This window comes from Ovis aries, chromosome 2 (genome assembly GCF_016772045.2).
Source record: "Ovis aries strain OAR_USU_Benz2616 breed Rambouillet chromosome 2, ARS-UI_Ramb_v3.0, whole genome shotgun sequence".
In the NCBI taxonomy this organism is placed as follows: Eukaryota; Metazoa; Chordata; class Mammalia; order Artiodactyla; family Bovidae; genus Ovis; species Ovis aries.
The window spans coordinates 198368021-198379958 of record NC_056055.1 but is presented as its reverse complement, the minus strand read 5'-3'; positions in this window follow the sequence as shown (position 1 = coordinate 198379958).

Here is an 11938-nt window from a genome sequence, read left to right as displayed (position 1 = left end):
GGAGAAAAAACCCTCCAACAGGGATAGAAACAGATAACTTGCTTAGTGCCACTTTACTGAAATGGGCCTGCAATTTTGCAGATTTATTCCACACGAAAATCACCTGGAAGGTACATGATATAGAACAGAGTCGTGATGTATTGATTTCTAGAAGAGGCTCCTGGTCAATAAGGATTGAAAAGTAGAAAAAAAAAAAAAAAAAGACTAGAAACTCACCAAACATGATTTTAGTGCCTAGGACAAGAATTATCATTGAAATCCTTTATGAAAGGAAGATCCCCTTTCATAAAGGGGATCAAGGACAAGACAGATAGGACAAGACAGATAGGACAAGACAGAATTGGAGGGGGAGAGGGAGGAGCAAAAGACTTTGCTCTGAGAAGCCCACTGGACACTGGTCTCAGTGTGTTATTAGGCAGAAATATAGGAGTTAGTCAATGAAAGCATTTTCAAGATTTTTCAGTGATAAATTAGAAAGAATATGAGCAGGAGAAAAGAAAAGAAGACTTGAAGATGGATCATAGGAACTATCAGAACTGAAGCACATAGAGTAAAAACTGGGGTGGGGGGGGTGGGTGGAGCCTCAGAGGCCTTTGGAATAGATCCAGCAATCTGTGTGTGTGCATACATACAAACACATAAGATTTACTCTTTGTGTTGTACATTCTGTGAAAAATATATAATTACATATATTCACCATTATGGTATCAAGTTTTTATTTTTATAATTAGAGAAAAGCTTATAAAAATAAAAATAATGATTATTACACACACTATAGTGATAGGTATTTCATTGACTCTAGTAGGCTTAATTTACTGTAAGGACTATGGCTTAATTTCACTGAAAGTAGACTAACTCTGAGTGTTCATTTCTATTTATTTCTTCTACTAATAATACCAGTTTTAACCTAGAAATATATCCTCTTTCCCTGTTAATTTATATGTGTATCCTTTGGGTCTGAGAAGGCAATTAATTTCATTGAGGTCATTCTTCTCCAAAATATAGAACAAATGGAATATTTTTGCTTCCATTCAATTACATGTCTAAAATTATGCCAGGTATATTTGGGGGATATCAGGCCTGGGAAGGTCAGGGGAGACTGTAGAGGAAGTGCTCTTTGAACACGGTAAAGAAGAGAGAATAGTATTCAAGCAAACAATAATGTTAATACATTGGAAGTTGACATTATATGAATTCTTATAGCAATTCATTATATGAATTGTTTTTTTAAAAATAGACCATTTGGATGCTTGAGCAAACACTTAATTGATAGAGTACCTTTGAATTTGCTTGGAATAAAGTTAAATAAAAAAGGATATAGAAGAAAAGTAAGCTCAGTCAAAATATTGTTGTTTTTTAGTGACTAAGTCACATCCAACTCTTTGTGACCCTGTGAACTATAACCACCAAGCTCCTCTGTCCATGGGATTTCCCGGGCAAGAATACTAGAGTGGGTTGCCATTTCCTTCTCCCAGGGATCTTTCCAAGCCAGGGATTGAACTCAGGTCTCCTGCTTGGCAGGTAGGTTCTCTACCACTGGGCCACCTGGGAAGTCCCAATTGAAATATGGAGGATCACAACCTGAGTAGAAGTTCCATGTTGCACAATATAGAGACTGTATAGGGAAGAGAGTGGTGGGAGACAAGACTGGATTGGTAAAGAGGGAGGAATTGGAAGATAGTCTTCAGAAACAGAATTTGATGACATCAAACCCCAAGATGGAGCTGTTCTGCATCATTCTAGTGTTGTTGTTGTTTTTTGCTTGTAAGAGTGTGTATAGGATAGACTTCTAAGGGATTCCTGCCCACAGTAGCAGATATAATGGTCATCTGAGTTAAATTCACCCATTCCAGTCCATTTTAGTTCACTGATTCCTAAAATGTTGACGTTCACTCTTGCCATCTCCTGTTTGACCACTTCCAATTTGCCTTGATTCATGGACCTAACATTCCAGGTTCCTATGCAGTATTGCTCTTTACAGCATCAGACCTTGCTTCTATCACCAGACACATCCACAGCTGGGTATTGTTTTTGCTTTGGCTCCATCCTTTCGTTCTTTCTGGAGTTATTTCTCCACTGACCTCCAGGAGCATATGGGGCATCTACCGACCCAGGGAGTTCCCCTTTCAGTATCCTATCATTTTTGCCTTTTCATACTGTTCATGGGGAAGAATACTGAAGTGGTTTCCCATTCCCTTCTCCAGTGGACTACATTCCATTAGACCTCTCCACCATGACCTGTCCATCTTGGGTGGCCCCACATGGCATGACTTAGTTGCATTGAGTTAGACATGGCTGCAGTCTGTGTGATCAGATTGGCTAGTTTTCTATGATTATGGTTTTAGTGTGTCTGCCCTCTGATGCCCTTTCGCAACACCTACCATCTTACTTGGGTTTCTTTTACCTTGGATGTGGGGTATCTCTTCACGGCTGCTCTAGCAAAACGCAGCTGCTGCTCCTTACCTTGGAGGAGGTTGCCCATCCTGACCTTGAACGTGGAGTAGCTCCTTTCCACCCTCCTGCACCCACACAGCCGCTGCTCCTTGGACGTGGAGTTGCTCCTCTCAGCCACCGCCCCGACCTTGGCCGGGGGTAGCTCCTCTGGGCCGCCGCCCCTGGCCTCGGATATGGGATAGTTCCTCTTGGCCACTCCTGCGCCGTCGCAGCCTGGCACTCTTGGTCGACCCCTGACCTTGGGCGTGGGGTAGCTCCTCTTGGCTGCATGGTCTGTCGCAGCTGCTGTGCTTCTGGATCATCGAAAAAGCAAGAGAGTTCCAGAAAAACATCTACTTCTGCTTTATTGACTATGCCAAAGCCTTTGACTGTGTAGATCACAATAACCTGTGGAAAATTCTGAAAGAGATGGGCATATCAGACCACCTGACCTGCCTCTCGAGAAACCTATATGCAGGTCAGGAAGCAACAGTTAGAGCTGGACATGGAACAACAGACTGGTTCCAAATAGGAAAAGGAGTACGTCAAGGCTGTATATTGTCACCTTGCTTATTTAACTTCTATGCAGCGTACATCATAAGAAACGCTGGGCTGGAAGAAGCACAAACTGGAATTCAAGATTTCTGAGAGAAATAACTTCAGATATGCAGATGACACCACCCTTATGGCAGAAAGTGAAGAGGAACTAAAAAGCCTCTTGATGAAAGTGAAAGAGGAGAGTGAAAAAGTTGGCTTAAAACTCAACATTCAGAAAACGAAGATCATGGCATCTGGTGCCATCACTTCATGGCAAATAGATCGGGAAACAGTGTCAGACTTTATTTTTTTTCTGAGCTCCAATATCACTGCAGATGGTGATGGCCGCCATGAAATTAAAAGACACTTACTCCTTGGAAGGAAAGTTATGACCAATCTGGACAGCATATTAAAAAGCAGAGACATTACTTTGCCAACAAAGGCCAATCTAGTCAAAGCTATGGTTTTTCCAGTGGTCACCTATGGATGTGAGAGTTGGACTGTGAAGAAAGTTGAGCACTGAAGAATTGATGCTTTTGAACTGTGGTGTTGGAGAAAACTCTTGAGAGTCCCTTGGACTGCAAGGAGATCCAACCAGTCCATCTTAAAGGAGACCAGTCCTGGGTGTTCATTGGAAGGACTGATGCTGAAGCTGAAACTCCAGTACTTTGGCCACCTCATGTGAAGATTTGACTCATTGGAAAAGACTCTGATGCTGGGAGGGATTGGGGGCAGGAGAAGAAGGGGATGACAGAGGATGAGATGGCTGGATGGCATCACCAACTCGATGTACATGAGTTTTAGTAAACTCTGGGAGTTGGTGATGGACAGGGAGGCCTGGCGTGCTGCGATTCATGGGGTCGCAGAGTTGGACATGACTGAGCTACTGAACTGAACTGATGTGATAGACTAGGGACCAAAACCAATCACCAAACAAACAAAAGAAAACCAACCAACCAAAGAGACCCAATTTAAAGACTCATACAGTTACATGAGTGTTTGGAGTGTAGATTTTAAAAGTGGCAGTAGGATTAGAAAAAATAAATGATCTATAAGACTTTCTATGGAAAAGTAATGATAGAAACTGACAGGATTTGGAGGACAAGGAGAAAACCAAGATGAACTCAAGATACTGAGTACAGACTGCAGAAAAAATAAAAAAAAAATTGGGACAAGAAGGTCAGTTTTGTTTCTGCAGCTCTGGACAGAATTACATTAAAAGGGAAAATTCATGTGGATCATTAGACATAGATATGTGTTCAAGTGACAGAGCACATAGGAGGGGACACAGACTTGGGATCCATAAGCCTTAAGGTGATAGAAAAGCTTTAAGAGTAGATGAACCATTGGTCTGAGATCTGAGGGGTGAGGGGACCCTCTGAGCTTTAAGGAATATCTACAAATGGATGGACAAGAAAAGAAGAGCCTAAAAAGCATGAAAGAACTAAAACAAGGCTGAGCAGTCACACAAGATCACAAAGGAGAGCATTTTAAGCAGGAAGTAATTAGCAACATCACATTCTGAATAGTGGTGGTGGTAGTTTAGTCACTAAGTCATATCTGACTCTTGAGACCCCATGGACTGTAGCCCTCCAGACTCCTCTGTCCATGGGGCTCTCCAGGCAAGAATACTGGATGGGTCACTATTTCCTTCTCCAATTCTGAATAGTAGTTAAGAAAAATGAAATGAGGGTCAAGTTCAATTAATGATACTAGTCTAGTTGAATGGACTGAGAAAATAGAAGCCAGAGTATAGAAGATTTTCAAAGAGATCAAGTGGCAAGAATTGGAAAATGGATTAAGTGGGTAAAGACCACCCATTTAAGGAATTGTATATGAAAGGAGGGAGAAATGGTGTAGAATTTAGAAGATAATATCACTTAAATGTTTGAGTCAGCAGCTAAGAGATATCTGAATGTTTTTCTGCATTTATTTATTTATTTTTTAATTAAATTTTTATTTTTACTGTCACCTTTGCCTGAGTATTCTTTAAGAAATAATTACCATACCACTTATTTAAAAATAATGTTGCTTCCATTATAATACTTAGTATTTGAAGGCATATTCCTGTATTGTTTGTTTGAGGAACATGGAACCTTGTCTAGGTGCTCCTTAAAGGGAATGGGGCCAGCCTAAAACAGAGCCACATTGCACGTGGATCACATCACAGAGTTGCTCTGTGATTTAGTTGTCCTAAATCCTAAAGATTTAGGACAATGACTTTCTTGTATTATGGTTTGACACTTGGGGAAGAGGTGATTCATTTCATGGGTGAGTCTTTATCCACCATGACCTTGAAGAGCCTCCTTATTCCAGCTTCAGCACCCTTTTGTTCTGCAGTTTTAATAATAAATAATGATAGGAACAGTCTCATTGCTGCCTCTGTGTATGCTGAAGGGGGAGAGTTCAAGCCCTGAGCTTTTGAAGTGGGAGCACTGACTCCAAGACCCTAGACTACAGGAGAACTAACCCTAGGGAGTATCAAATAGTGAGACTCACACAAAGGAAACCACCTGAATACAAGACCCAGCATCACCCAACCACCAGTAGCACCCTGTGCAGGGTGCCTCCTCTAAACAACAAACGAAACAAAAATTCAAACCCAGTCATCAGCAGACAGGATTACCACCTCACTCAGCCTTGACCATCAGAAGAAAAACAAGCAAACAAACAAACAAAAACTCAGCACAAATCTCACTCTATACAAAGATTACACAAACCACTGGACCAACCTTAGAAGGGTAGACCAAAAGGAAGAAATAATTCAACTTTGAAGGCTGAGAAAAGGAGGCCTCAAACACAATACATTAAAAAAAAAAATGAAAAGACAGAGAAATACTACACAAATGGACAAACTAGAAACACAGAAGTCCAAATAAACGAAGAGGAAATAGGCAAACTACCCGAAAAAGAATTTAGAATAATGATAGTAAAGATGATCAAAAACCTTAGAGACAAAATGGAGAAAATGCAAGAATCAATTAACAAAGACCTAGAAATTAAAGAATAAGCATTCAGAGACAGACAATATGATTACTGAAATTAAAAATACTATAGAAGGAATCCGGAGAAGGTGATGGCATCCCACTCCAGTACTCTTGCCTGGAAAATCCCATGGACGGAAAAGCCTGGTCGGCTACAGTCTATGGGGTCGCGAAGAGTCGGACACGACTGAGCGACCTCACTTTCACTTTTCATTTTCATGCATTGAAGGAAATGGCAACCCACTCCAGTGTTCTTGCCTGGAGAATCCCAGGGATGGCGGAGCCTGGTGGGCTGTCGTCTATGGGGTCGCACAGAGTCAGACATGACTGAAGCGACTTAGCAGCAGCAGCAGCAGCATAGAAGGAACCAATAGCACAATATCTGTAGCAGAAAAACGAATCAGTGAGCTGGAAGATAAATTGGTGAAACTAACTTCTGAAGAGCAGAATAAAGTAAAAAGGATGAAAAGAACTGAAGATAGTCTCTGAGACCTCTGGGACAATATCAAAAGCACAAACATTCTAATTATAGGGGTCCCAGAAGAAGAAGAAAAAAAGAAAGGAAATGAGAAAATTTTTGAAGAGATTATAGTTGAAAATTTCCCCACCATGGAAAAGGAAATAGTCAATCGAGTCCAAGTGGCACAGAGTCCCACACAGGATAAACCCAAGGAGAAACACGCTAAGACACATACTAATCAAACTAACAAAGACTAAACACCAAGAAAGACTATTGAAAGCAGCAAGGGAGAAGCAACAAGTAACATACAAGGGAAACCCCATACACTTAACAGCTGATCTTTCAGCAGAAACTCTGCAGACTAGAAGAGAATGGCAGGATATAATTAAAGAACTGAAAGGGAAAAATCTACAACCAAATTACAGTACACAGCAAGGATCCCATTCAAAACTGATGGAGAAATAAAAAACTTTTCAGACAAGCACAAGTTAAGAGAATTCAGTACCACCAAACCAGCTTTACAACAAATGTTAAAGAGACTTATATAGTCAAGAAATACAAGAGAAGAAAAAAAGATCTACAAAATCAACCCCAAACAATTAGGAAAATGGCAATAGGAACATCAGTTCAGTTCAGTCACTTAGTCATGTGCAACTCTTTGCAACCCCACAAACCACAGCACTTCAGGCCTCCCTGTCCTTCACCAGCTCCCAGAGTTCACCCAAACTCATGTCCATTGAATCAGTGATTTGATCCAACTATCTCATCCTCTGTCATCCCCTTCCAAAGTATTAGAGGTTCAGCTTCAACATTAGCCCTTCCAGTGAACACCCAGGACTGATTTCCTTTAGGAGGACTGTTTGGATCTCCTTGCAGTCCAAGGGACTCTCAAGAGTCTTCTCCAACACCACAGTTCAAAAGCATCAATTCTTCAGTGCTCTGCTTTCTTTATAGTCCAACTCTCACATTCATCCATGACTAGTGGGAAAACCATAGCCTTGACTAGACGGACCTTTGTTATATCAATAATTACTTTAAATGTAAATGGATTAAATGCTCCAAACAAAAGACATAGACTGGCTGAATGGATACAAAACAAGACCCATATATATGTTGTTTATGAGAAACCCACTAAAGACCTCAAGACACATATAGACTGAAAGTGAGAGGATGGAAAAATATGTTCCATGCAAATGGGAAGCAAAAGAAAGCTACAGTAGCAGTCCTCATATCAGACAAAATAGACATTAAAACCAAGATTACAAGAGATAAGCAAGGAAGCTACATAATGATCAAGGGATCAATCCAAGAGGAAGACATAACAATTTTAAATATCTATGCACCCAAAATAGAAGAACCTCAATACATGAGACAAACACTAACAGACATAAAAGGAGAAATTGACAGTAGCACAATAATAGTAGGAGACTTTAAAACCCCACTCACAGCAATGGACAAATCATCAAAACAGAAAATTAATAAGGAAACACAAGTCTTAATTAAATGATACATTAGATGAGATGGATTTCATTGAAATCTTCAAGACATTCCATCCAAATGCAGAAGAATAAACCTTCTTCTCAAGTGCACATGGAACAGTCTCCAGGATACACTAGATCTTGTGTCACAAATCAAACCTCAGTAAATTTAAGAAATCATATCAAGCATCTTCTCTGATGACAATGCTATGAGACTAGACATCAATTACGAGAAAAAAACTGTTAGAAACACAAACACATGGAGATTAAACAACACGTTTCTAAATAACCAACATGTTACTGAAGAAATCAAAAGGGAAATCAAAAAATTTCTAGAAACAAATGACAATGAAAACATGATAACTCAAAACCTGTGGGATGCAGCAAAAGCAGTTCTAAGAGGGAAGTTTATAGCGCAATACAATCCTACCTCAAGAAACAGGAAAAACATTGAATAGACAACCTAACTTCACCTAAAACAACTGGAAAAAGAGGAACAAAAAGCCCACAAAATCAGTAGAAGGAAAGAATAAAGATCCGAGCAGAAATAAATGAAAAAGAAAGAAACAAGAGTAAAGATTAATAAAAGTAAAAGCTTTTCCTTTGAGAAGATAAACAAAATTGACAAACCTTTAGCCAGACTCAAGGAAAAAAGAGAGAAGAATCAGATCAACAAAATGAGAAATGAAAAAGGAGAGGTAACACCAGACAATGCAGAAACACAAAGAATTATAAGAGACTATTATGAACAAATATATGGCAATAGAATGGAAAACCTGGAAGAATGGAAGAAATGGACAGATTCTTAGATAATTTCAATCTCCCAAGACTGAACCAGGAAGAAATAGAAATTATGAACAACCCAATTATAAGTACTGAAATTGAAGTTGTGATTGAAAATCTCCCAAAAACAAAAGCCCAGGACCAAATGGTTTCACAGGAGAATTTTATTAAACATTTAGAGAATAGATAATGCCTATCCTTCTAAAACTCTTTCAAAGAATTGCAGAGGAAGGAACACTTCCAAACTCATTCTATGAGGACAATCACCATGACAACAAAACCAGACAAAGACAACACAAAAAGAGAAAACTATAGGCCAACATCACTGATGAACATATATACAAAAATCCTCAACAAAATTTTAGCAAACAGAATTCAGAAACACATCAAAAAGTTCATACACCATGATCAAGTTGGGTTTATTCCAGGAATGAAAGGATTCTTCAATATATACAAATAAATAAATGTGATATGCCATATTAACAACTGAAAGATAAAAACCATATGATAATAGATGCAGAAAAAGCCTTTGACAAAATTCAGCACCCATTTAGGATTAAAACTCTTCAGAAAATGGGCATAGAAGGAAACTGCCTCAACATAGTAAAGGCCATATATGATAAGCTTACAGCAAACATTATTCTCAATGGTGAAAAACTGAAAGCATTCTTAAGATCAGGAACAAGACAAGGGTGTCTACTTTCACCACTATTATTCAACATAGTTCTGGAAGTCCTAGCTACAGCAATCAGAGAAGAAAAAGAAATAAAAGGAATCTAGTCCGGAAAAGAAGTAAAGCTCTCACTGTTTGCAGATGACATGATACTGTACATAGAAAACCCTAAAGATAGTTATTGGAAAATTACTAGAGCTAATCAGTGAATTTAGCAAAGTTGCAGATTACAAAATCAATACACAGAAATCACTTGCATTTCTATATACTAACAATGAAAAATCAGAAAGAGAAATTAGGGAATCAATCCTATTCACCATTGCAACAAAAAGAATTAAATATCTAGGAATAAACTTACCTAAGGAGACAAAAGAACTGTACAAAGAAAATTATAAGACATTAATGAAAGAAATCAAAGATGACATATGCAGATGGAGAGATATTCCATGTTCCTGGGTAGGAAGAATCAATATTTTGAAAATGACTATACAAGCAAATGCAAACTACAGATTTGGTGTGATCCCTATAAAATTACCAATGGCATTTTTCACAGACTAGAACAAAAAATTTCACAATTTATATGGAAACACAAAAGACCCTGAATAGCCATAGCAGTCTTGAGAAAGAAGAGTGGAGCTGGAGGAATCAACCTTCCTGACTTCAGATTATACTACAAAGCTACAGTCATCAAGACAGTACGGTACTGACACAAAAACAGAAACATAGACCAATGGAAATAGATAGAAAGCCCAGAAATAATCCCATACACTTATGGATGCCTTATTTTTGACAAAGGAGGCAAGAATATAAAATGGGGCAAAGACAGCCTCTTCAATAAATGGTGCTACATGTAAAACAATGAAATTAGAACATTTCCTAACACCACACACAAACATAAACTCAAAATGGATTAAAGACCTAAATGTAAGACCAGAAACTATAAAACTCTTAGAGGAAAACATAAGCAAAACACTCGATGACATAAATCAAGGCAAGATCCTCTATGACCCACCTCCTAGAGTAATGGAAATAAAAACTAAAGTAAACAAGTGGGACCTGATTAAACTTAAAAGCTTTTGCACAGCAAAGGAAACTATAAGCAAGGTGAAAAAACGACCCTCAGAATGGGAGAAAATAATAGCAAATGAAACAACTGACAAAGGATTAATTTCCAAAATATACAAGCAGCTCATACAACTCAATGCCAGGAAACGAATGGCCCAATCAAAAAGTGGGAAAAAGACCTAAACAGACATTTCTCCAAGGAAGACATACAGATGGCTTACAAACACATGAAAAGATGCTCAACATCGCTCATTATTGCAGAAACGCAAATCAAAACCACAATGAGATGTCACCTCACACTGGTCAGAATGGCCATCATCAAAAAGTTCTACAAACAGTAGATGCTTGGAGAGGGTGTGGAGGAAAGGGAACACTCCTGCACTGTTGATGGGAATGTAAATTGATACAGCCACTACGGAAGATGGTATGGAGATTCCTTTAAAAACTGGGAATAAAATCACCATATGACCCAGAAATCTCACTCCTAGGCACATACCCTGTGGAAGCCAGGGTTGAAAAAGCACATGTATCCCACTGCTCATTGCAGCACTGTTCACAATAGCTAGAACATGGAAGCAACCTAAATGTCCATCGACAGATGAATGAATAAAGAAGTTGTGGTATATATACACAGCCAGAAAAAGGAATGCATTTGAGTCAGTTCTGATGAGGTGGATGAACCTAGAATTTATTATATAGAGTGAAGTGAGTCAGAAAGAAAAAGAAAAATATCGTGATCTAACGTATGTATATGGAATCTAGAAAAATGGTACTGAAGAATTTATTTACAGGGCAGCAGTGGAGAAACAGACATAGAGAATAGACTTCTGGACATGGGGAGAGGGGAGGAGAGGGTGAGATGTATGGAAAGAGTAACCTAGAAACTTACATTACCATATGTGAAATAGATAGCCAATGGGAATTTGTTGTATGGCTCAGGAAACTCAAACAGGGGCTCTGTATCAACCTAGAGGGGTGGGATGGGGAGGGAGATGGGAGGGAGGTTCAAAAGAAAGGGGATACATGTGTACCTATGGCTAATTCATGTTGAAGTTTGACAGAAAACAACAAAATTCTGTAAAGCAATTATCCTTCAATAAAAAAGAAAAATAATGATAAAATTTCATTGTCTGTTTCCATTCTATGTATGTAAAAATGGAGTCATAAATGCCAACTCTCAGAGTTTTACAGTGTCACATTACCACTCATACTTTTCTTTACTGTTAATAAGATTTGACAAAGAGGTTTTAAAAAATGGCTTGCTGGTGATGAAAGTATTTATCATATATTCTGCTGTATTTTATCTGTGAGTGATAATCATTACATCATGGTAACTAATCTGTTCCAAATGAAAGTGAATACTCATCAAAAATCATGGCAGAGATACCAGAGTATATGGTACAAATGTAAGCGTAATATGCTATGCTTTTGGGTTCTTTCTTTTTATGAATCTATGGTTTAAATAGAAGAGATAAATTTCAGATGTTGTCCTCAGATTGATCTAAACTACCTACACAGTTAATGT